Source organism: Cavia porcellus, unplaced genomic scaffold, assembly GCF_034190915.1.
Source record: "Cavia porcellus strain 051 isolate PalLab524CR breed Dunkin Hartley unplaced genomic scaffold, mCavPor4.1 scaffold_1, whole genome shotgun sequence".
Classification (NCBI taxonomy): domain Eukaryota; kingdom Metazoa; phylum Chordata; class Mammalia; order Rodentia; family Caviidae; genus Cavia; species Cavia porcellus.
In genome coordinates this window covers 54,597,725-54,625,520 of record NW_026947484.1, presented here as the reverse complement: position 1 = coordinate 54,625,520, position 27,796 = coordinate 54,597,725, and positions in this window count along the sequence as shown.

Below are 27,796 nucleotides of genomic sequence, written 5' to 3'. Positions count from 1 at the left end.
AACCCTGCAAAAAATATTGAAAGACAGTTTAGATACACAAAGGAAAAAACCACTAAGCAAAGCAGATAATTAAACAGAACAGAAAGATAAAGATACAACAGCAGAGAGATAACATGTCAACAATAAACCAGCATATAACAGTTATAACCATTAATGTAAATGGTCTCAATGCACCAATCAAAAGAAACAGACTAGCAGAATGGATCAAGAAACAAAATCCAACCATATGCTGTTTACAGGAAACCCATCTAACCCAGAAGGATACTCACAGACTGAAAGTCAAAGGATGGAAAACAATACTTCACGCAACAGGAATCCAAAAAAAAAGCAGGAGTAGCCATTCTGTTTGCAGACAACGTGAACTTTAAACCAACAATGACCATAAAAGACAAAGAAGTTCACTACATACTCGTTAGGGGAAAACTCCAAGAGGAAGAGATAACTATCTTAAATATATATGCACCAAACTCCAGAGCATCCAGTTATATAAAACAACTATTAACAAAAATGAAAACTCAAATTATCAGTAACACAATTGTAACAGGAGATCTTAACACGCCATTGATACCACGGGACAGATCAACCAGACAGAAAATGAGCAAAGAAATAACAGAACTGAATCACACCTGTGAACAAATTGACTTGACAGACATATACAGAATGTTCCACCCAAAAACATCAGAATACACATTCTTCTCAGCAGTACATGGGTAATTCTCTAAAATAGACCATATATTAGCTCACGGAACATATTTAAACAAATGCAAAAGAGTTGAAATCATCCTTTGCATGTTATCAGATCATAGCGCTCTGAAATTAGAAATTAATGATAAAAGATATCACAAAAATCCTACAAACACATGAAACCTAAATAACATACTCTTGAGTAATCAGTGGGCCACAGAAGAAATTAAAGAAGAAATTTAACAATACCTACAAGAAAATGAAAATGCAGATACAACTTACTGGAATCTGTGGGATGCATTGAAAGCCGTACTGAGAGGAAAATTTATTGCACTGAGTTCCCACATCAGAAAAACAGAACGAATACAAATAAATAACCTGATGCTACACCTCAAATAGCTAGAAAAAAAGAGCAAGTCAAGCCCAAAGCCAAAAGAAGGGAGGAAATTATAAAAATCAGAGTATAAATCAATGCAATAGAGACTAAGAAAACAATCCAAAGTATCAACGAATCAAAGAGTTGGTTTTTTGAAAGAATAAATAAAATCAATAAGCCCCTAGCCAACCTTATTAAAAAAAAGGGAATAAAGAACTCAAATTCATGCAATAAGAAATGAAAAAGGTGAAATCACTACAGACTCTACAGAAATACAGAAGATCATCAACACCTATTTCGAAAACATCTACTCTCAAAGGTTTGATAACACAGAAGAAATAGACAGATTCTTAGAAACATATGAAGTACCAAAGCTAGATCAAGAGGATGTAAACTGCTGAATAACCCAATCTCTATTAATGAAACTGAAAATGTAATTATGTTCTTACCTACAAAGAAGAGCCCAGGCCCAGATGGATTCACTGCAGAATTCTACAAGAAATACAAAGAAGACCTAATGCCGACACTCCTCAAACTATAGGGAAGCAATCCTTCCTAAGTCATTCCTGGAAGCAAATATTACTCTAGTACCAAAACCTGAGAAAGACTCAACTAAAAAAGAGAAGTATAGACCAATCTCCCTAATGAACACAGATGCAAAAATCCTCAATAAAATATTGGCAAATAGGATGCAGCCAATCATCAAGAAGATTATACACCATGACCAAGTGGGATTCATCCCAGGAATGCAGGGATGGTTCAACATACGTAAATCAATAAATGTAATCCACCATATCAATAAAGCCAAAAGTAAGAATCACATGAGCATTTCTATAGATGCAGAAAAGCCTTCGATAAGGTCCAACATTCATTCATGATAAGAACTTTACAGAAAATTGGAATAGATGGTCTTTATCTCAATATAATAAATGCCATTTATGACAAACCAACAGCCAGCATCATACTAAATGGCCAAAAATTGAAAGCCTTTACTTTAAAATCAGGCACAAGACAAGGATGTCCTTTATCACCACTCCTATTTAATATAGTACTGGAAGTACTAGCCAGAGCAATTAGACAAGAGAGAGAAATAAAAGGGGTAAAGATAGGAAAAGAAGTTAAATTATCATTATTTGCAGATGACATGATACTCTACATGGAAGACCTCCTAAACTCCATTGATATACTCTTAGATATAATAAATAAATTCAGTAATGTAGCTGGATACAAAATCAATACTCAGAAATCAATAGCATTCCTATACACTAACAACAAAGTCACAGACAGGAAAATAAGAGAAACCACACTCCACACTAGCAAGCAAAAAATGAAACATTTAGGAATTACTCTTATGAAAGAAGTGAAAGACCTATACAGGGAAAATTATACTGCACTGAAAAAAGAAATTGAAGATAATCTCAGAAAATGGAAAGACATCCCTTGCTCATGGATAGGAAGAACAAACATTGTGAATATGGCCATTCTCCCAAAGCTGTTATACAGAGTCAATGCAATCCCAATAAAAATACCCTCAACATATCTTATAAAACTGGAAAAATCACTCCTAAAATTCATCTGGAACCAGAAGAGACCTAGAATAGCAAAGGCAATTCTAAGCAGCAAGGACAAGGCAGGAGGCATTACAATCCCTGACTTGAAGTTATACTACAAAGCAGCAGTAGTAAAATCAACATGGTATTGGTATCAAAACAGAGACAAAGATCAATGGAATAGATTAGAAGATACAACCACAACTACGAACACACTCAACCACCTTATCTTTGATAAAGGAGCCAAGAAGGTTCACTGGAAAAATGACAGTCTCTTTAATAAATGGTGTTGGATAAACTGGCTCTCCGTTTGCCAAAAACTAAAGCTAGACCCATGCCTATCACCATGTACTAAATCAAAGTCTAAATGGATCAAAGATCTGAATATTAAAACAGAAACACTAAATCTATTTGAAGACAAATTGGGTAGAAACCTTGAAGACATAGGGGTAGGTAGAGAATTCATGAACAGGACTCAAACCGCATGGGAAATACTTCCCAGAATCAATAACTGGGACCAACCCTTATTAAAAAGTTTCTGCATGTCAAAAGAAATCTCCAGCATAGTGAAAAGAAAACTCACAAACTGGGAAAAGATCTTAGTGAACTCCTCCTCAGACAAGGGACTTTTGTCTAAAACATATAAAGAATTAAAAAAACTCAGAGCCCAAAAATTCAAAGATCCAATCCAAAAATGGGCATCTGAGATGAATACGCACTTCTCAGATGAAGAAATACAAATGGCAAATAAATACATGAAAAAATGTTCATCATCATTGGTCATTAGAGAAATGCAAATTAAAACCACACTGAGATTTCATCTCACTCCTGAAAGAATGGCCAGGATCAAGAAAACCAACAACAACAAATGCTGGAGGGGCTGTGGGGAAAAAGGAACTCTCCTACACTATTGGTGGGAGTGTAGACTGGTGCAACCTTTGTGGAGGTCAGTCTGGAGATTTCTCAAAAAGCTGGGATTGGAAGTCCCATTTGTTCCAGCTATTCCACTTCTAGGAATATTCCCAGAAGAACTGAAAGTATCATACCACAGTGATGTATGTGCACCTATGTTTATAGCAGCACAATTTGTAATCGCCAGATCTTGGAAACAGCCCAAGTGTCCATCAACTGAGGAATGGATAAAAAAGTTGTGGTATTTCTATACAATGGAGTATTACTCAGCTATAAAGTAGGATCACATTGAGATATTTATCAATAAATGGGCACAGCTTGAGATCATACTCATAAGTGAAATAATTCAATCTCGCATGTGTGAATACCAAATAGTTTTCCTAATATAAATAATGATTCAAATATATAAAAGTATGTGGTAATCATGATTCCCCATTATGTGGCCTTGAAGCCTTATAAAGTTTTCATTTATTAATTGGAATGGCTTTATTCTGGACTGCTTGATATGGAAATATTTGAAGCTATAGTATATGAAGTTATATTCAAATATTTCAAGGAAAAAGACTCTATGGTAACTACTATTAAGTCGGATTATTTGGTGGTGAAGCACTAGGTTGCTGAAACAGTCATGCTTTGACCTGTATTGTTATGTTGTTATGTCCTCTTTTATCTCAATCTCTCCCTTATTCATTAAAAAAAATTATTTATTTATTTTTTTATGATTTTTTAATTAAGGGGAAAAATTTTAAAAATTAGCAGGATATATTATAGTAACTTTTTTGATTTCCTATTAACTTTACTTGAAGTCCTGTAATAGTCCCACTATCTTGTTTTGACTGATTTAGACTCTGTTCCATTCTGTATGATAGCATCAAGTTTGAGGGTATAGACAACCACTTTGAAGGCAATAAGATTCACTAAGATGCCCATTCTGGTTTGACTATTATCTCCTTTGGAAGTCCTGTAATGTTTACAATGTTTAGGTTTTATTGGCCTTGTTCTCTACTGTTTTGTTCAACTTTATAATACCTAATGAGATAGACAATTCTTTTTAAGGAAGCAAGAAGCATTATGGTAACCATTGTTGATAACCTTGTACTCTATTTTTACATCATGTGCTATGTCTATCCTTGGTTTTGACTGACAGCTTTGTTTTGCAGTATTTGACTTTATTCTCTTCCAAAAAAGTAATAAGAATTAAGGAGTAGTAAAACCCAAAATGTGTAAATTTTGTTGTAAAAAAAGAGAGGGAAAAAGTGCTCTAAAGGATACAACTGCAAGTGTTTTTAGTGGTATTAAATAGCTGACCGTATTAATGTTTTTGGTTGGATCATTGAACACAACTGTTTACAGTCTCACTGTTTGAATGTCCACTTTGTGTGCTTTGATACTGTGACTTGAGGAACTATCTCTAAGATTATAATGTGTAATCTATTAACTGATGATTTCTTACTGTGTTTTTGTAGTTCTGTATTACTTGTACCCTTACATCGCTTTGTTTTGTTTTTTTCTCTTTTTACTGTTAAATAAAATTTTAAAAAAATTAACGCTACTCTGCCCCTCTCTTCTCCTGCTCACTTACTTTTTCCAACTTCTGTAATGAGCTCCTGGCATGCGTGGTAACTTTCCCTTTAATTATTTTTCCTTTCCCATCGTGACCTTTCCTTATTTCTAATTGACACTTTCAGACTTCTGCGAGAACATTAAGTCTCCTCCACTCATTTCACAGGACCAAAGTATGCGCTCCTCAGCCACCAATTCACCATTTCATTTTCTCCCTTCAGAGACCCAAGAAGATGAGTCAAAAGGTGCAAAACTGGTGGCCTATTTGTCCAGGATCATTTTAAATTTAGTGTACAGCAGCAGCACCTTCACCTCATGTCCTAGGGGTGTGAGGTGTTGCCTAGGAACAATTTCAAAAACCTCGGGAAGGCTTTGCTTCCTGGTTGCAGTGTCTCTGAAGAATAATTTTGCTCTTTTGAAGGAAGTCTTCAGGAAGCTGGCTCCAGCCCCGTGTGCAATACCAAGGGACAGGAGAGGTGGTGTGGTGTACGTTCCAGCTACCTGAATCATTCTCTTCCTTCTCCGCAGGGAGCTAGGCAGCTTTAGGAAGTTACTTTACTTCTCTCTCACTAAGCAGTTTCACTGAAAAAAAAAATGAGGACTTAATTTCAGGATGTATTTCGAAAATCTCTGTTAACTCTGATGGTCTGTGGCAGAACTGTAGTTTTTCTGTTTAGGTTGCTCGTAGCTGGTGTGTTGCTATGAACATGGAGAATTATGCTCACAGCACGACACGGCACCAGTGTGTTTCCTCTATCACCTCCTCACTCAGCAATTGTTCGTATCTTCATGGGATTACCAACTCACTTATATTAGCCCAACTCAATTTTCTTCTCATTGCCAGGTTTGCTTTTTCAAACTGTCCTGTGTTGGGAAGTCACAGTGACTGTCCTTGCTATGAGTGTTCATGTCAACAGGTCCAGGATAACTAACTGACTTACTGTGCTGTGAGTTGCAAGTTTTCATGTCATTCATTTGGTTTCAGCTTTGCTAATTTAATTGTTTAAAAATCTTCAGATAAATACAGTTTTCAAATGAGTGTGTTGTTGTGTTATAATTTAACATTTACTGTTGTAACACTCCTAAATGTAAGATTATTGCAACCAAACTAGTTTTAGATAATACTTGTATTTTACATAATAGAAACGAGACTTAAACTCTAAAAATAATGAAAGCAAAGAATGTGTATATTTGTAAGAAATGAACACTGTGACTATCACTTCTCATGTCTACCTACCATAAATTCAATCAAATCTCCTCATAGTAGGATGAGAAGAATGTGGTAAACCAGGGAGATGGCGTTGACTCCCAGGCATCTGTTTGCCAAGAGTTTTGTTCTGGAAGCTTCTTTCCTGGGTTTGGACTTCTGAGCCCTTGCCCCTGAGTGAATGTGAGACATTTATGTCCAGGCTTGGTGAGGGGACACGTGGGTACTTCATTTATTAACATACAAAAATTATCAAGAGTATATTCATTTCTCCTCATTTTCATTTATTGTTTAACCAAGGTACTTTGGTCACATTGAGATTGCTTTGATAGAATAATTTAAACTATTTTTAAGGATCATTAAGAAGTTTCAGAAATTAACATTTTACCCACAGTGGCAAACCACTGAACACAGAGTAGAAAGTGACAAGCTGTGTAGCCAATGTGTGTGTAACCAAACAATCACAAAATCTAAATAAGCTCATAAACCACAGCACCCTAGCCGTGGAGAAAGCTGTCCGTGGAGGAAGACACTTGGATTTGAATCCCAGCCCTAAAGTCCTTCTCTCCTTGTGTAACTTGGGACGGAACTTTGACCTCTTTGTGCCTTGCCTTCCTCATTTACATAGAGGTATTAATGTCTGGTATTGGCCACAGCAGGTCCTGTGATGGAGGAAGCAGATGAAGTAAAACACAGGTTCCGCAGCTGGAGAAGTGTCCTGGGGGTGCAGCAGGTTTTATTAACACAACTGTGTTCTGCATCCATTGCCCAGTCCGTCTTCCCGGCCTTAATATTCTTAGTCCAATAGCAGTTCTTCCCCCTTCTTTGACAATACTCGGAGTAGCTTACAAAGAACCTTCAGGTGTTTCGTTGCTTTATTCATGTGACACCTGTGCGTTACATGTCTAGTTCTATATCATAGAGTGGGTGACTCACAGTAATAGAAGGCTGAGAAGGCTTTTCTAGCATGTGAGACCACATAAGAAAAGGAAAAGCTGAAGCAAGAAAGAGCAAGCCCTGCCACGTGAATTAGTGGTCCCTGCTCTGGGTGGGGTGAGGACCCCGCAGAGCCTGGCAATGCACCGTTCTGTTCCCTAACAGGGGCTGACCCTGCAGGAAGGAGTGGGGAGACCTGCATGTGCAGTCTCTTTGGGTTCCATCATCCTTCTCGCTCTCAATCTTGACACACACCACAATGTACCCAGATGGCTGTGAGGTTCTTCTTAGCTGCATCTCAACTTTGCAGAGACAGAGGCTGTCAGCTGAGGCAAAGGGGGCAGGACACATGCATTGCATGCCTCAGAGCAGCGCTGCTCTTCTGGAGGGGTTGAGTATAGCAGAGCTTGTCAGAAAGCACTGAAGGGAAAGGGTATGGCAGACGGAACTGAGATGTGTTGTGTCCATGTATCAGCTTTCCACCAGGGTTGTAAACACCAGGTACTGGCCTTGTGTACTAGCAAACTAAAATTTAAAAAAAGAAAATGTGGTGTGTATACACAATGGAGTACTGCTCTGTCATAAAGTAGGTCAAGTTTGAGTCATTTGTAGGAAAATGAATACACCTGAAACCACCATGTTCAGTGAAATAAATCTGACACAAGCTTGAACAGCACATGACTTTTTTGTCTGAGAAACCCAAAGTATAAATAATTTAAAAGGGAAAATAAAAGATAGACAATGAAAGTCAGGGAGATAGATCTTTTGTACTTGGCAAGAGGACTAAGAGATGGGGCAAGGGTGTCATTGTTACTTTTATCTCTTTGCTGAGACAAAATACCCAACAGGCAAAGCTAAAGGGTGAAAAATTTACTTAGCTCACAGTTTGTGGAGGTTTCTGTTCATCATCAGCTGACTCCAGGGTTGGGTGGCACTTGGCAGAGGGGCAATAGTGCAAGGTGGCAGAAGAGAGCAAAAAGAAGTGAGAGCAACAAAAGGGAACAACAAGCCTCTCCCTGCCCCTTTTATCTTATCCAGACTGCAGGAATCAGAGTACTGACAATACAATTGGTAGACAGATCCATAATCACCCACATTTAATCGCAGCACCCTTAATCCCAACATTATACTGCAAACCAGACACACTTGAGATTCAGGTGCCTCAAACAAACAGACAAACAAAAATCCAGCCAAAATGCAGGGAGGTTTTGGGGGACACCTAGACATAAACCATAACAGAGGGAAACGAGACTGGCGGGAAGGGAATAAAAAGAATTAAGGTGAGTTGCGGCCTAGGTACCTACTCCCATAATGAATGTGAACCTCATATACTCCAAACATGCAATAACGTGAAAACCAAAGAAAGATAGTATAGATCTAGAACAGAGATCCTGTGTTTCACTGATCATGTGTGAAATCTGGAGAAAAAACTTTTTTGCATCTCTAACCACTGGCTTCCTAAATGTGCATAATGCTGTACATATATTTCATTCTCTATGTGTGTTTTGCCACTGAAATATAGTTTAATCTATGTTTGTTATTGCCTGTTTGTGGTACACAGTGGTGACATTTATCATCCGAAGTGGGTGTACATATATAACACATCTTGATTCCTTTTTCACTTCAAATCTTGGTCCCCCTTCAATTTACTGAAACTCTATTTCCATTTTTTCTTCAATTTCTTTTCCCATCCCCAATCCCCTTTTCCCCCACCCTCCATCTCTGAGGCCCCTTTGCATTTGAAAAAAGATCTCCCCCTGCTGTCTTCTATTTCACTCATGTGTGAGTCTCAAGAGAGATCAATGTGATGCTTGATTGGCGCTTTGTGTGCATCCAATAGTGATCACTAAATTGGCCTGTTTTCCAGGTCTTAAGCTGAATAGCTGAGACTCTACAAGTGTTATAATATATGGTCCTGTTGAGAAGAATAACATCGTGCAAACATCACTGCAGAGACTTTGGAGATAAATTCTCCACTAGCTGTTTACCCTTTTTACTTCACCTTAACAGTTATCTCTTTTACCATTCCATGTCTGCAGTACATAATGCTCATTTCCCTTGTGAGCTTCCTCCAAAGTTCATAGCTTACATGAGAGAGAGGCCACGCTTGGCCGTGATACATCTCACTCCCTTTTTTGTCTCTTTTCCCATCCTCTATCTCTTGATTCCCATTCCTCTAGGGAAGTCAGTATGGAGATTTTACACAAAACTAAAACTAGAACTAAAGCTATGTGACTCTGCTATCTTTTTTAAAAAATAAAGGTGCTGTGCTTGCACTCCTAGAAACTTTTTGTACCTTACGTTTCTTTCACCATTGTTTTTATGTAGGTCTTTTTCTACCGTGATGGTCCAGTAGACAATACTGGGAATCACATTTTCTATGTTAGTACCACTATAGGGTGAAACTTTCCTTAAGACCCCACTCTCTAAAGTCTCATGCATTTTAGAGTACTTTCCAAAGACTTGTGGGAATGTGATTTATTCCCATGCTTCTGAAAGCTTTTTAGCCTAGGGCTTCTTGTATTGCTTTCCATGATGTCAAGTAATTTCTTCTTCCCCACCAGCATCAGGGTTCACTTGGAGACTGACAGAGGGGATGCTCCTGTGGACTCTCCCTGGCTTGCTCATTCCCTTGAAGCGACCTCATCTTCAGTGGTCTTGCTCTCAGGTTAAGTCTCCTTGGCCTCTTCATTTCCAGCCTGTATCTCCTCATGTCAGAAAGCAGCCCAGCTCTGGTTGGTGGCCCTCCCTGTGTCCCACCCAGATAATGGCTCACAGCCAGAAGCTGGGCAGGGTTGTGTTCTTTTAATTTTTCTTCCTTCCTATTTAAGGACACCAGCCCCATGCAGCCCTATGTGTGATATCTGAAAATAACTTTAAAATTTATTTTATCTAGTCTCTGTTTAAGTCAGGAAGGTCAATTCAATCCCTGTTTTATCTTTATGGATGAGAGCAAAAATCCAAAGGCCTATCTTTACTACAGTGTTTTTTCATCACTTTTGAATGTATTATTCGAATGTCAGTGAATTTGGCATTTTGTTAATAGGCGATGTGTCTCTTTCTCCAAGCAGAAGTAAAAGGATGAAGGAACTCACTGATTTAAGTAGTTTATGCAGGTAGAGAAAATATCATGTTTGCCTGAGACAGTCTTGGTTTTAGTGATGAAAGATTATACCCAGCAAACCTGCTCAGTTTCAGGCCAGTTTGGATTGTAGAACTTTTTATGATATGAGTGTCATAGGGCAAGAAATAGGGTCGATCAGGGTCTGTAGTAACTCGTAGAGGCAAACAGATGATACACCCCATACCAGCTTGAGCTATCTTTTTCTACATCCTGACATATGGGAAGAGATTCACAAATAATCAACCAGAAAGGGGAAATTAATTAGATTTACAACTCAGAAGAAATCTCCATGGAAGATGTGATAATTCTGGAGTTGTAAAGTGTGACCAGAGAGTGCTCCCAAACTGTAATGGGAATCCCTTGCATGTTAGGACAGATGGTGACACCTTTCTCTCTCTCTCTCTCTCTCTCTCTCTCTCTCTCTCTCTCTCTCTCTCACTTTCTCAGTCTATCCCTCCTTCTCCCTTTCTTCCTCACTCTCTCTCTCTCTCTGCTTGCCTAGTGCCGTCAATGATAGAAGGATTTTATCTTCCTCCAAATTTTGTGGCTTACATGAGTGAGAGGGCTTTGCTTTGCTCATCTCTCCTTCTGTCACATGCACAGCACAGTTTCAGTGCTTGTGAGTTTAATTTTTATTCTTACTTTGCCCATTCTGTGGATGTTTTGACTGCAAGCACGTGGAGATGGGTTTACTGTGTACTGATTGCAGTTGGTGGGAGCTCTTTCTTGCCTATCATTGTCTTTTTTAGCAGTGGGGTACTAAATTTTGACCTCAGTTGATCCCAGCACTTGTGTATTTAGAAATGTGTGAAGGGAACTTGGTGGAGTCTTTAAGGCGGGGCTGAGAGGTCTGCTCTCCCTGTGCACCACCATTCACATCCTGAGAATGTGCGGTCCATACTTCTGTGCGCTGGGAGATTGAACAGGATGATGGCATCTAGAGAAAACTTTCTCTTTTTAGTTTCATTTCCTGGTGTCCTGGTAGATGACAGCATGCTCCCTTTACTGTTGGCAGGTGTCATTATTTGGGTCCAACTATGTTTTCTCTGTCATGTACTTCTTCCATTCCTCTTGGAGTAAATGTCACTCAAAGTTTTGCTTAGCTCCCATGAGGCGTGAGGTGTACAAAACGCCAGCCCGAGTTCTCAACTGCTGACTGATATGTGGATATCGCAGTGGGAGACCCAGGGAACTATGGTGTGAAGCTGGGGCCAGCCTTGGGGATAAAGTTGCACAAGTTTATGAACCTGTGCTGGCGTCGGCTCCTTTATTGGTACAGTGCACATGTTAATCTGTATCATCCCGGCGACTGGACGTGCTAGGATTCTGGCACCTGTCAATGCTTCTGTTAGTTTCTGCATTTCATTGCAAATATTTTGGGATTGTTCTTCATGTCTGCTTAGCTAATGGCCTGGCCCCTGTGCTTTCCCTTTGTGTATCTATGTAGGCACTGGAGTATTAAACACGGTGGCATTATGAGCATTATAACCCATGCAACACAATTTCGGGTGGTGCTGATTAAGGAAATCATAATATAAAGCTGGAAGTAATAGACAGTTTCTAAAAACCCTCAAGATTAAAATATCTCTAGAATGTTTTCTGTAATGTCTCTTAGCATTTTCTGTTGTCTCTTCTGTTTTCTGCCTTTGTGAACTCTCCAGAGACCACTGCTTCCCTAAGTGCAGAAGACCTTCTAATCTCTCACCTCCCATTTCCTCCCAACATTTCCTCTTCACTTATTTCATATTTTGCGGAAATTCTTCCCACTTTGTCAGTCCCCTGGGCAGTGTAGTTTGTGCTCTGTTCTCAGTATTTTTTATTGATTTCCTCAGCTGTGCTCCTTTTCAGCTCTTGGGTTCAAGGTAAAAGGCAGGAGGCAGAGAGGGAGTGTTCACCTGTTTGCCCTATTAATGTCTAACAGTTTTTTTTTTCTTTTGCAAAAACTACGGCAGAATAAGAAGGATAATTCAATGAAATCATGGTGATAGCTGTGGAAAGAAAACATCTCTGTTCCTTGCCAGTGGTGTGGGCAAGACCGCAGGAACAAATGAATAACCATCCCAGTAACAACCCCTTTTTTTCTTGTGTCCAGAGTTCACTGCAACATAGAGAGCACACATACTTGGAGTCTCAAGCTGGACACTCTGCCCATTAGTACTCTTTCTCTCCAATATTCAAAAACTGCACTCGTTCAGGGCTGAATCCAAAACAGTGGAGTTTTTAAGTGTTTGTTCACTTTGAACAACATTTGTTTCCCAGGACCATTCTAAGGCATAATAGGTATGAGGCGGAAATCTTTAAACAGCTGTGCCAGTTAATCTTAGTTGTTGACAACACTAGACAGAGAGGCTCTTGGAGAGGGGATTGGATCTCAAGGGATCTACCCTCTTTGGTGGCTTAATTCACTGGTATTCATAGTGGAACGTCCCATTAGGAGGTGGGATCAGTCAGAACATGTGAGTCACTGGTGCATGTATTTGAACAGTCTCTCTGTCACTTTCTCCGTTTTCCACTGTGCTCTCTTTCTCAGCCACCATGAAGAGAGCAGCCTTGCTCCACATCCTCTTTCTGGCATGATGCTTCTGCTTTAAAACCTACTGTCCTTTGACTAAACCCTCTGAAACCGTGAACCAAAATAACAGGCCTTCCAGCTGTGGGCTTCAGATATGCTTTCTCAGCAACTGGAAAGCTGACCAGTATAACAGTAATCACATCTTTTGTTTTTTTTAGATTCTATTTTTCCTGAGAGGATCTTAAGCCAGCTGGTTTCTGACCAAGTTCATTCCTGTCCAGCTTCAGTGTCCAGATGTGGCTGCACATGACTGAGCCATGCAGATTGATCTCTATAAACAGTAGGCATGTTGCATCATTTAGAAACCACTCAGCTGCTGCCATTCAATAACAAAGATGTCTTTCCTATACAAAATACCTTGAATGATACAATATACCATTCTGCTTTGGTGGCTTGTGACATCAGAGCTTTTACCTGTCATTAATCTGAGTGTTTTCATGTCATGACCACATGATGGCTGTTGCAGCCTTAGCTTTATGCCTGGATTCAAGCAGAAAGAAGGGGAAAGAAAGAAAATTTTTCGGTGGAAACTTTTTCTTTTCCTAGGAAGGTAAAAGCAAAAGCTCCTTCAAACTAGCCTTTTTGTCCCCCCTCTCTGCTGCCCCAGCAGAGAGGCTACTGGATGGACCTAGGACCTGTGGCTGTGTTGACTAGTGAGGGAGCCAGGAAAGGAGAGCAGAATAATTCATGAGCTGGTACACAGGCTGCAAACCGAGTGGCTGTGAGACTTGGAGTTTTGCTCAAGAAAAATGAGCAAAGTCTCCAGCATGACCAATCACTACCTGTTCCACTACGCTGCTCAAGGAAGATGAAGATCATCTTTAAAGATGTCTACTTATGAAGAAAATTCTACTAAGCTTTTGTAGCAGCCTACTTACACGTGTCTTCATTAAATGAGAGTAGGAAAGGAAAGAGGAGAGGGATTAGCGCGAGTGTCTACAGGGCGGTAATGTAACAGGGGCATTTTTCCTGGTGACCCTAGAGTTCAGATTTACATCTCTCTGCAGAATTCCTCTGTGCTCAACCTGGTGTTTTACTTATGTGGAATTATTCATCCATTACACCCCAAGGCTTCTAAATATTCTGTTTTAATCTGAATTCCTTAGCCCTAACACCACTGAGAGAGGCAAAGAGTGATGGTTGGCAGATTACTTTTCTTATCTTTGTAAAGCTGCACCAAGCGCTGGATGTATAACTCTGCGAACTTGGTGGACACAGAGGTGGCAGAACAAACTCACATATTTACAGTGTGGAAGGAAGAGAAGTTTTCTTTATTTTCATTGGAGATGCACACTGCAAATATAAAAGCATTGGTGAGTCAAGAAGAGAGTTTTTCAGAGCCGGTAAAATGAGTGTGTGTGTGTGTGTGTGTGTGTGTGTGTGTGTGTGTGTGTTTGTACCACTATTGCTTCTGGAATCCACTGAAAACTCTGACAGTGAAGGAAATTCTGCTGAAATATGTTGTCTTGGTGCACCAGTGTGCCATCCCAGTGCCATTAAATTATTTTACCTTTGAAGTGTGGATCTTTGCTTCTTGTTAACAACCAGTAATGCACCCTTCACGCATGAGATCCATGATTTTGGAGACTGTGCTCCTAACCTGTCTTCTCATGGCCACCTCTTCCTCTCACACCGTTACTGGCTTGTCCAGAGGAAAGACCACAGTAGTGTGGAACAAGGCATTCCATTAGAAGAATTCCAGGAAGCATCATCTTTACTAGAATGATGCGTTATGCCAGCCTCAGCTTGCATGTAGAATTAGTCCCACAGGAATTAGAAGGTGAGCAGACTTAGAAGATCTCTAACCAAGCATGAACAGCAATGGTTCAGATACAACCTCAGGAGAATCCTCCATTATAAGTGGACCTCAGGAGGGTGATGGGATCATGGGGCGGATATAACTGGCCTGTGTGTTCATCCATTCACAAGTTCATAGATGACTGTGCTGTAGGGTGTTGGGGCATGGTTGGAGGGGGGTCACTGGGGTATGACATGGAGAGGCTTATTGTCCCCAGCTCCTCCCTTCTTTCTGCTTCCTGGCTGTCACAGGTTGAGAAGCTTTACCCTGTTATGCCCTTCCACTGTGCCATGTCTACCCTGACACCAGGTAATCACACATGGACTCAACCCACTGAACCCATAGGTCCAAATAAACCCCCCCGTTCAGTTGTGGCTACTGAGCATTTTTTCCCAGTGATGGGAAAGTGGCTAATCCAGCACATTTGTAATCATCCACTGAAATTCTGGTGACAATTACCACATCTGTCAGGAGAATGTGTTCAGGAGAGATTGAACTAAGAATTTGTCTGCACACATAAAGTTCTGAACCCCAAAAGCAGGAAATTTCTGCTGTCCAAGACTGCAGCATAGGAGAAAACAGTTACTGAAATCCAGTAAAATGAACTTGTCCTTCAAGTATGCTTTTCCACGCTAATAAAGCAGCAACTTGTCTCTATATAAATGACTTTGGCACATACGTAGCTGTGGATTTGGGACATAAATAACTAGAAGGCACGCAAGAGATGAGGCTTTAACCAAGGGATGCCAAAAGCCTGTGGGAATAACACCAGATCAGGAACCTAACCAAGCAGAAAGCAGCAGTCTTTATTATGAAGGAAGGAGCAGCCACAGATTGAAAGCATGGGCTGTACTAACCAGTCATAGATACAGCGGGGAAAGCAGCCATAGAGAAGGGCCCAGTGTGGAAAATGTTCTGTGAGCTTCTTAGGGAAATACAGCTCAGAGAGCCCTGTGCAGAACTAACACCAGACAGGGTGATTTTTGTTGTCAGTTTACAATGCCTGGATTTGCAGGGATTGTCAAAAGCATGATTGGTACCGAGTTACTGCTCACCATGCCCTGGATGGCAGACTTCAGAGTCACTCTACTGACAGCAGAAACAGCAATCACTGCCTGCTGCAGTGCACAGGGTCTCTGGTACTGGGAGAGGCTCTGCGTCCAGCTGCTGGCTTTGCCACCAAGTTCAGGGATTTACCTCCTTTGTTCCACTCCTTAGCTGAAAAAGGGATCCAAAGAAAGATGACCTTTACTCACTTCCTATTTTTGGATCTGGTCAGTGGAAGAGGAGCAGAATAGTTATTTAGGTAAACTTTTAGTTTCAGTGTAAAGAACCACTCAAAAACACCAACCACTGGACTGGTGAGTAGCTGTGCATTTCTGAGAGAGAATCGGAAATCAATCATCATGGTAAGTGGGCAGGAAACCCTGAGCCTTGGTCTCAATGACAGCGTGGAGACTCGCAGGTGGACGCTGTGGTCAGTATCACAGGGTTGAATAAGTCTGACCTCTTTCCACTCCCTTCTGTAAGGAGCTGGATTTCTGACAATCAGAATTCTCTGTTCTGATGAAATGTTGTTTAAAACTCCATCTATGTGTAACTGAGGCTGAGATCTTCAACTTTTTAAAGTAATTACAGACTGATAAGAGTTTTCAAATATAGTTGAGGGAGTGATTATGCAACTCCCTTCTCTCAAAGGTAATGGGACATTGACATCAGCACAATTTACAGACATTGGTCATTGTGCTATTTAGTGGTGTTGTGTAGCTTCAGGCTTCAGTAAAGCAAAGTGATTTCAAATCATATTGAGCACATGAGCGAGGTGTGGATTTCAGTTAGGCTGCTCAGTTTTTAAATGCTTTGAGGCCTATCAGAATCCCTCCTTACTACCTCTAATGGCTAATCAACTGAGAACAATAACTAAGGTTATTCATTTACAGTAATAGATACAAAACAATGTTTCAAAGAGTCTTACTCATAACTTTGTGTTTTCAGGCTGACCTCCTGTGTAATTCATCTGGATAGACAGTTTTGGAAATGATGTGGTCTGGCTGCTTTGCTGGAGTCACAGAACATCTCAGCCCTCTTGCTAGAGTGATTTACGTGACTGCACGCACCACTGGTGTTGTCTCCATCCAGCCCGTGACTTTCACGGCATCCAGAGAGTGGCTCCCAGGAGCACTGTGTGTGCTCCATGTTACCCAGGAGCTCCGCTCATGAACCGGAGAGCTGTCACTGTGAATAATTTCCTCCACACTCTGCAATTTCCTCTTGTTACAAATACCTGGAGGGCCGCTTCCATCTTGTGCTTTTACAAAACATTATTAAATGTGCAAACATGCATTATCAGACAGGATAATTCATGTCTCCTAAGTCTAGTTTATGTAACATCAAGTTAAACACCCATGGATTCAGCCAGTGAAGGAGAACACGCAGAAAGCTCCGTGGCAGGAGAGCTTTAATAGAGCCGTAGTACACAGTCTTTAGGGCTGTACCGTGCACCACGCATGATTGTACTTCATCATCCGAACCTTGAGATGGGTTGGATAGTATAAGCTGCCTTTCCCAAATGAAGAAATACATTTAATACATTAAATTGTATCACAAGTCTTACAAGAGGAGGATCCAGGACTGAGCCTCCAGCTGCATATGAAGTTGATTTTTTTTTTTTTAAACTGGTCCCAGGGATTGATCTAATGACCACATGCTTGCAAGGCAGGCGCTTATGCCTGCTGAGCTAAATCCCCAGCCCCATGAAGTTGATTTCTAAGTGCTCTCCAGTGACAGCCTCTTGGACTCTGAGGACAGTTTACCTCTGGAGGGGCTGGGTTTCCCTAAGTCCTACTTGGGATTCTGGACTCAGGGGCATCTTGGTGCCAATATTGTCCTACTAATCGCAGACCTTCACAAGCTCTCTTTTGGCCATCACTAGACAAAAGAACTGGCAGAACTCACCTCTGAGTTATTTTGTTCCTGAAAGCTATTCCCTGTAACAACAGCCCGCAGTGATTTTAGACAACATGATGCCTGTTGAGTTTATTTCAAACTGAAAAGCCTTATCCAAGGATGCTTATTGCTAACAAGGAATGCTTATTGTTTAGTTCCCAGGGACTTTTAAAATAATCTTTCTTGTTAAGGCACTATAGACATTCCTTACATTGAAAGCAAGATATGCTAAAATGCACTCTTCTTTCTGGTATGTCCAAAGCCATGACCAGTCTGAGTGGGTGTTTTACCCAGTGCTGAGTATTCCTTGTTATAAGTGGTGGACCCAAGTTTTTTGGGGTCTGAAGATTGTAGAACTGGCAAAGTCTCATTAGCAAGCATAACCCAGCAGCACATCCTATCTCCACAGCATGAACACTTTGCTGAGTCTACCCCTGGATTCTAAGAGGAATCCCTTGTGCGGAGGAAAATCTGGGAGGCTTCAACTTCAGTGCATCATGGTGCACTCTCAGTCTCTGTTGGGTAACACTGATTTGCTGAAGCAATAAAAGAATGAGATTGTGCCCAAGGCAGAGAGTCTGCTTCAGGAGTAGGCAGCATTTGAGAATCTCCAGGGTACTGAGAGGGAGGGTGGGGTTCAGTGATACCCAGGGTGGAGCAAAGCACTGAACATCCACCAGAAACCTTTGTGCTTATTGATTTAATAAAATACACACAGAGCATTTCTTTGTCAGGTTTCACGGTTGATTCATCTGATCTAGTGAACCAGTGTACTAGGTCTGCATTGATAAAATATGCAGATTGTAATTTAAGCACCCTCCCCTTCAAGTTCTTACATCACTATTTTTAATATGAGACAAGGAATTTGATACAGCTTTTGTTGTCTGCATCCAGGAAGATAGATCAGTCATCCTTACCACTCTAGAACAGTTGAGACCAGGATAGAAATAGGGAAATCCACATCCAAAGCTTGGTAATCAGAAGTCCTAGACAAGAGGTACTCTCAGAAAGAGGTTTTTTGTGTCTCCTTTCTAAGGCATAGTTATGCCCAGCTCACTTGTAATTTTTGCAAGACAAAGATCTGCAAATGTAAAGGCGAGAGAGGGGAAATGTTTGAAGTTCCACAGGATGGAGCCATTTTCATCAGAATTATTTCCAATCTGTGTCTGTCTCTCTGTCTGTCTCTCTCTGTCTCTCTCTGTCTATCTGTCTCTGTCTCTGTCTCTGTCTCTCTCTCTCTGTCTGTCTCTTTCTCTCTCCCCCTACTGGAGGCACCAGGCCTGAGCAGTCAGCAGCCTGACAATTCTCTTCAACAATCCAGGAACCAGGGAGGGGGTTACTTGTATCATCTGCTACCCAGTGTCAGCATTGGAGGACTGATGGGAGTCCAGAAGTGGTGTTTAAGTGCCACCTGGAAAGGAGCTGGGTCCTGTGCTGGAACAGAGACCGAGAGCACTGAGAACAGGAATGAGGAAGAGGCTCCATGAAAAGAGCGCAAAGGGCCTGGCGTGGAGGTGCACACTGTAATCCAGCACTCCTGAGGGCAGAGGCAGGAGGATCACATGTTTGATCCCAACCTAGGCAGCTCAGTGATTTAGCAAGGCTCTGTCTCCACAAGGAAGCACAGAGGAAGCAAAGATGTGTTCGCTGGAGATCAGCCAGCAAACTTCCACAGTCTCTTAGCCAGTGGTATGTTATTCTTGCTTTTGGAAATCACGAAACTATCCAGGGGCTAGCGATGTAGCTCAGTGGTGAGTGCAAGGCCTGGATTTGATCTCCTGTCCCCTCCCCACTGCCTAAAATAAACCCTCAGTCACTACACAGTGGTTAGGGCATACTCTTTCTGAGCGTAAATATCTTCTTGTAAAAACATTTATGCATCCCTCTTTTTTGAGAGTGGAAACCAAGTGTAACAAATTCTTGTTAAAAGTCTGTAGTAAAACATCTCCTCCATAGTTACCTTCCTGAAATAATTACAATTCTTATTTAGAGGTGGATAAAATCAGGTACATACAACTTTTACATAGTAGTTGGTGTCATAAGTGCTGGCAGCCTGGGATCCAGCATCCCTTCATGTGTCTCACTTCTCAGTCAGGAAGTGGGTGCTCAGACCACTGAGGAGTTTCCAGGAAAGTTGCACATGGGATGGACTGCACCTGATGCCATAGAAAGGGACCTTGCTGCATCTGTTCCTGCGTACTGTTGTAGGCATCAGAGAGCTGTGATTGAAAACTACACTGAATATTTAAATTATTACAGTAGAAGAAACATCACCAATAAACCTCATTAAAATACATTCTCTTGCCTCAGATATCCTTCTCCTCACTTTCTGAAGCAATTTGAAAGTCCTCTTTCTGGAGTGTCTGCATTTGATCCATCCTGGCTGCATCAGTGTCCTTAATCCACTGAAAATCTTCATCTTTCATAGGTACTTTGGCTTTGGGGTCGGATATACCAGGGTGCTGGACCCAGTGGAGAAGGTGGATGAGGACCGTTGGTGGCAATGATCCTAATGCCTGCCTTTCTGTTGGATGACAGATGACAACAACGACAGCATTTACCATATTTGCTTTTTATTTAAGCTTGTAAAGATACTCATGGAAGAGAACTTCCAGAATGGCTTCAGAAAGTGGTGAGAGATGGGACAAGTGTGTTTGGAGTGGAAGGAAATACCCTTCGGGAGTTTCCTAGGGAGGTGTCTTTCACTGCACTGCTTTGTTTGTTTAAACACACATTTTGATCATTTCTTGAATTTTTTCTTCATCCTGGAAAAGGACAAATGGGTGTGCCTTGGAAAATGTTCCCTTCTTACCATCTAACTTTTTCAGAGCTGCTTCTGCTTTCAGTGGGGCTCCTAGCTCTCTCTGCTGCCTCTTCTCTCCCATGTGAAGCAATTATCTGTTTGAACTGTTCCAACTGAATCTAACTTAGGGCTTAGGAAAATTCCTTAAGGTCTAAGGCTGTACTTCTTAACCTTGGGAAAATGAGAACTGCATGCACCCCTTTAAAAACTAAAGGAAACTATTCTGAATTCTGAGCATTGCTAAGATTGTCTTACTATGCTTTTAGTTATTTATGACCATAATGTGAGATATAAGCTCTATCTACTCACAGCTCATGTGGAAAGGAAAGGCAAATCACATTTACATATTAAATACAAGGAAAACTCCCATCCCTCCCCAAATAGCAAAACCAACCAAACTCAAGATGATAGCATTAATGTAATGTCATAGACAACACTGTCTCGCTAGAATTAAATTGTCTTTCACACTGTGCATATTTTGCCCAGTCCGAATGCTCAAGTGCTTATGCTTTTGTGAAGCATGTAATTGTCATACTGCTGATGAAGTCTAGAGGGCAAGTGGGAGATGCAGAATAGTCGTCACTGTCCCTGTAGGGCAGGCCAGCATCAGAGCAGTATGATAGGCTCCCAGCACACTGCAGTGTCCCAAATATTCTACAGTATTTAAATTCCTTCTTTATTAATTTTTAAAACTAATCTTAGAAAATTTGAGGATTTCATTCAAAGCAGTAACTTCTTCAGGGTAAGTCATAACAATATAGTTATGAGTGTCTAAAAATTACTTTTGAGAATTTATATCCCTTGGTTCAAGTTGCCCGAGTGCCTTACAAAAGTTCCTCATATATTTAATTATGGAAATAGAATGCAGTACATACCAAATCTAAGACTCATTAGAAATGCCTGCACTAGTTTTGGAACTGTGGAGTTTCTGGGGCATATCTTGTTATCAGGGTGCTTGCCTAGCATGCATAAGGCTCTGAACTTACCCCTAAAATCAGAAACACAAAGGCACAGTAAACCAGCTCACTGCATAATTTATCCTAAGTCATATCCTTCAGCCTTTCAGCAATATTTCCTATGAGTTTATAGTCATCTTTTCTTTGTCAGGAAGCACAGACACTTATTCCAGTGGTGTATGGCTTTTTCTTTTCTTTTTTATTTACCAAACAAGAAATCATAAAAATCTGCTTCCATGTATCTGTCAAACTTCTTACATTTTTAAAAATTTTGAGATAATTATGGACTCACGGGAGCTTTCAAACACAGTCCAGGGAAGTTCCCTGTGCCCTCCACCCAACTTCTTTCAGATGTAATGTCTTCCGAGAGGCCAGTAGAGCATCAAATATCCAAACCAGGGAATGGGCATGGGTGCCATCCACAGGCCTTATTCATTATTAAACTTCATTGAAGCTTTTCAAGTTTGAGTAGGAAGTGACCTAAGTACTACTTGAAAAAACAATCAGGGAGTGTGTCATGATGTGGTTGCTTCACTTGTCAATCTTTTGCTGTCTTTTTGCAGTATCCATTTTCCATTCTACAGTGGGAAAATATGCACCGGAGGCAAGTTTCTGTATTTAAAATAACGGTTACAAATCTATGGATCCACTTTTTTCATTGATAAGGGTTTTTTTTTTTTTTTTTTTTTTTTTTTTTTTTTTTTTTTAAATCAGGAATAGAACTCAAGACCTTGTCCTTGCCAGACAGGCTCAGTGCCCCTGAGCTACATCCCCTACATCTCACTGATAATTTTTATTTCCAGACTGATTTAAGGGGAAATAAAAATGATCAAGATGCATTATGTAGAGCTAACAATTTCCTGGGTTGCAAAAAAGTAGTAAAATAAAAAGTGAATTTATTGCAGGACTGAAAGTTTTCCTAGATTCAGAAATGTATCTGTTCTCTCCTTTTTCTGTTAAACAAGTGTGTGTTTGTTGGTGTCCTCCTAAATCTACAGAAATCTTTGTTCCAATCACTTCTGCTTTTGAATATTTACATAAAATTCAGTATTTATGTTGTCAACCTACCTGGGAACATCTAAGCTCTATAAATTGCCTAAGATAACAGAATGACTGAGAGTACAATTCCTGTCGCTCCTCCATCTATGCAAAGGGGTTCTCTTTCCTCGGGCTTACTTCACATATTTCATGTGACACCTAACCTTGAACTGCTTGGGAAAAGAAGTTTTTAAAATATGACTTGCAGATTAAGCACTCAATAAATCACCATATGTCCTGTGGGAGACGAGATCCACTTCACTGACCTAAACAGTGTGGAGTCAACTCTGTTGCTTGTTCTTTAGCCTCAACCGTGGCTTTCCAGGGTCACAATTCTAGCTGTTAGCTGGCTCCATCCACCTGATGTTTCATAGCTGTTCCTCTGTAAATACTTTTCCCCCTTCTGGGTTCTCACACTCTCACTGATCTGCAGGGCTTCTGCTCTTCCTCCGATAACCATCTTAGATGAGCGTCTTGCCAGGAAGATTTCCCATCTCCTTCTTTATATTTTGCAAGTCCTGTTTATGCAGCACATTAATCACGTGTCCTGTGCTACTCCAATCATCACAAGGAGGAGCAGGTGAGGATTATTCTTTCTTTATATTCTGGAAGTATTCTATGCAAACCAGCTGAAAGCGCTTTGCTCACATCTTTGCTGATTGGAGAGCAGCAGTTCTGTCTTCTTCTCTGTATTCAGAACTTTGGACAGATCTGATTGTTGACCTGGTCTCTCCATTCCACAGGGCTCAGCTTTGGATAGTCCTGATCACTTGGATCACAAGGAAGTACAGAGACAGAGTGGGCCAGAGTGTGTGCTATTATTATTATTTTTGTCCATAAGCATTTTCAAAACTGAAGCAACTGAAGAGAATTGCCTATGAAGAATAACAGGTTTCTTTGTGATGACAGTTATGTGAGTATTATGAAAGCATTCTGGGGAGAATAAACATGGTTTCTTCACAGTTTGTGGGATTTCAGCTTCCCTTGTAAATATAATGACACATTGTTTTCTTGTCCGTCAGGGTACAATACAGATCTCTTAGGCATTTTGTGACTTCATCTCCTGCAGTTCCTCATAAACTTTACTGTGAACTGTATCCTTTGGGACTGTGCATTAGATCATGTTAGGAGGGAGAGGAAGATTTCTCAAAGTAGATTTTAAAGCCTCTCTGTATCCCCACGGCCTTTGGGAAGTGAATCACAGAGTGTGCATAGTTCATTCCTTGCCTTGCGGAGAATAGTATATTCCCATCAGACAAAGGTGGGAGAAGTGGCTTTGGGTTCTCCTGTGCTTCCGGAGGGAACTCTTATTCAGCTGCAGCCAAAATTCCCCCACTGTGAATGTGGGGTGTTTCTTGCTCATTCATTGCAAATCCCCCCAAGTGCCAAATCAAATGATCAGTTTCATGGTTAATTGTATTTTCACTGTTTTTGATGTATAGAGTGTTTTCCCTGAGACCTGTAAAACAGAGGATATGTTAAACCACCTAGTGACCAGTGGGCATTGTCAGAAGCCGTAGGGAGTCAGAGTAAGGAAGAAAGGCCACTGATTAGCTCACCAGAAACTTGGAGTCCCTCTGGATGCAGCCTACATTTGTTCATCCTTAGATAACCTAAGGGGTGAACAGAGAGGGGACATAAAACAGGGAAGACAGGATGAGAGAGAGAGAGAGAGAGAGAGAGAGAGAGAGAGAGAGAGAGAGAGAGAGAGGCCAAGGATGGGAGTGGTCTGCAGTGCTGGGGTCAGCAGTTGGGTCTTGTCAGCTTTGCAAATCTGACTCCAATGCTCCTGCAGACACACCATTTCCTAGGCTACAATCCACTGTGGTGGGGATATTTACACCACAGCAAATGGAAACACTGCTAAAATCGGGGCTTTTATTTCAAAGGAAATAAAGAGCAGGCTGTCAGCTCACCTGGGAGGATGTTGGGCTGAGATGACTGAAGAGTGTGACCTGGGACTTTCCCTCTTCATCGCCTGCCCTCTGTCTACTCTGTGGCTTTGTGCAGACTCCCTACCCCACCTAAGGCTGAGCAACACAGGAAAGGGAACCATGGTCAGAACACAGGGACAGAGCAGCCACACAGAGAGGACACTTACTGGCACCTGAGCCTTGGGAGGGAGGAGGCCTTAGGGTTAAGGGAACCCGGGGAGAAAGTGAGAGAACTCTTAGAGGTCACTGTTTCTCTCTGACACTCCATTGTCTAAACACAAGGTAAGCCAGAGAGCAGTGAAGCCTTTGATGTAGTTCAGATGGGCAAAGCAGGTGGGGGGACCCTGGGAGAAGTAAGTGGGGGGAGACAGCTCAGACGTTAGTTTCACAGTCTCTGACGTGTACGTGAAGCGTGGAAGATGCAGGGCCTTAGGGAAGAGCTCTTATTCATTCACTGCCAAGAGTTGGCTACAGTGGTGATCAGCTGCTGGGAGCCCCATCATGACAGAACCCAGCCTAGGAAATGGACAGTGCTCATTCTGAGAGTTCATGTCCCCACCGCTGTTTTACTTCCTCACGGCACTATGCAGAGTAGGCAGCTGAGGAGACCTGGGGCGCTCTGCCAGCTGGAGCCTAGTTTCCGTTTCCTGCTGGCCTGGTTCCACAGAGACAGGAGAACCAGCATCAGCCTGTGTTCCAGGAGCCCAATGCACAGCCCTCTCCCAAACGTCAGCTCAGTGTGATCACGTTGCTGACATGAAATCCGCTGTGCTGTGAGGATTTATGAATACACCCAGGAAACCAGCACACACTCGGAGCCATTTTAGTTTCTTCTCTTCCCCAGAGATCCCACTTGAGACCCTGAGCAGCGCAGTGCTGCTGTTGAATGAGCAGATTGTCTGGAAGGAATTATGAGAGCAGAATTCTGGGAAATAGTTCTCTGCATCAGGGCATCAGGTCCGAGGTTCTGCTCTCTTTGTCATTTTTTAAAATCAAAAATTCTACTTTTAGTTTTTTCCCCCAAATTCCAAATGTTTGATTCCCTCCACCAAAGTACCAGTCCTCTCTCTACCACCCCATGTCAAGGAATTCATAGTGTAGGATGCTACAATATGTGAAGAATTGTTTCCATATATTCACTGCATAACATGAAGAATTGTTGAGGTCAAGGTCTGTCGCATTAAAAAGGAGTGGATGCAGGGAAATTCTCTATTCTCCTCTGTTTGCCTAAAGGTATGACATAGATATATGGAGATAAGCAGCATCACACCTGCTCCTCTACCTCCAGGAGGACAATGGTTCCTCAGTGAGGGTGACTTTAGACCCTGGGTCCCCCGGCAGTGGCACCGGAACTGTCCCCATCACAGGCTTTGCTAAGCAGCTTTCATCTCCATCACTGTCCTTCCCCGGCTTGCCCAGTAGAGACACTCAGCGTCCTTTTTCTTTTATCTTGTATTTCCTCTAAAAATCTGCTCTGCTGTGAAGATGTAAACAAACAGGACTTCATTCTCAGTAAAAGTAAAACTCACATTTTTTGTCCCAATATTAGTCTTCATGTTATCTCCTAAAATCCTGGACTTGGTGTGTTTTTGCTTTTTAGTACTCTTGGCTGAGTCACATGATATCCGTACTCTGTGTGTTATTACACAAACATCAAGCCACCTGGGTAGCTCCCCCTCAGTAGAATGGGCAGTGTGTGTGTGTGTGTGTGTGTGTGTGTGTGTGTGTGTGTGTGCCTGCATGTGCACACCATGTCCTCCTGGGAGTGTGCCAGTAGCTTCACCTACTGAAAATGAAGGACTGTGAGGACAGAGCACTGTGCTTGGTGCTTTGTGAGAGAACTAAGGAAAGGTGGGGAACCTGAGGGCATTAGGAAGAGGCTTTCAGACACATGAGCTTGGTTTTCGGACAGCTGCCATCTGCAGTAGGGAAGGAAGGTGTCTCTAAACTGCCATGGGTACTCGGAGCACTGTGTGTTGAGACGTGGAGTCTGATGGTGGAGCTTTGGGATGGAGACTTGCCTGGGAGAGACTGCTAACACTCATGAAAGCCCAGATTTATACATGCTGCCTCTTTCTATTTGCCCCTCTGGAATCACTCTTGTCTCATTTCTGCCCTTCTCTGAGCTCTGGGACACAGACATGTGTGGGCTGCAGGTGCAGCTCCTGTCTCCTTTTCGGGAAGGTTTTCTGGCCGGGGGCATGGAGGGTCCAGCAGTTCAGAGCAAAGGAGATGAATCAGTTGGTGACAGCTACGTTTCTCTGCTAATGGCCATGATTCTCTCTGAGTCCCAAAATAGGCATCCTTCCCCATCAGTCTTCAGGTGAGAAGCAGCGACAGTGCAGTTCTGCTGGGACCATGACAAACCTGGGGGATAGCCAAACCTTCTAGGTTCCCAGCTGTATCTCACTCTTTGTAAAAAACACTGCGATGCTCCTGTTTATCCCATTTAAATGATCATCGCCTTCCTGTCAGGATCCAGACTGGTACTTTATTGTACTGTGGTTTAAAGAAGGAGTTTCAGTGCAGAGAGATGGGGACTGATGTGATTCCATCACTGACGGGCTCGCGCACCCAGCATCAGACCAAATGGCAGCACCTTTCTAGCTCCCAGATTTCCCTGATCCAGAAGGCTTGGTCTGCGTTTCAGACCTCGGTGATGTCAGTCTTCCTAGGAGTGAGGCCACTCTTTTTGGTCTTACTCGCTATTATAAGTTTTCACTTTTCCATTTTTACCTCCTTGCAAATAGCATGAGGCTCATGATTTTCTCCTTCATCTTATTGAAACCGCTGTTCTGTGGGTCTTCTTTTTTTTTTTTTTTTCAAGTTTAATTTTTTTTTTTTTTTTGTATTTTTACTGGTACCAGGGATCGAACTCATGACCACATGTTTGCAAGGCAAGTGCTTATGCTGCTGCGCTAAATCCCCAGCCCTCAGGTGAAATTTTTTTAAAGTAACATTTTTTATTACTTAAAGAAAGAAACAAACAAAACAGAAAAGGGGTAGAAATAATAAATTATTTCAAAAAATGAACAATAAAAAATCACTAGTTGATAATTACATATCGCCCCCTTACAAATAGTTGTTCAAGTTACAATAGTGAAGCATACAAAGTGGAAATTCAACAGTGTGACTGCAAACAGTTTTGTTCAACTATGCAACAAAAACTATTAATATGATTATCAATCCTATACACTTAAACATGCATGCACTTATCCATAGCTTCATGTATATTAAGATTAAACAAAACAAAACAAGCTAAAATCACTCTGAACAAAGAATAATAGTATTGCTGGATTTCACAGTGGGAAATAGTATTGCAGGATTTCACTACGGGATCAGCACTGGGTACTGTAGTTTCTTTTTCTTCAAAGTAGTTGTTCATTTCATCATGCAT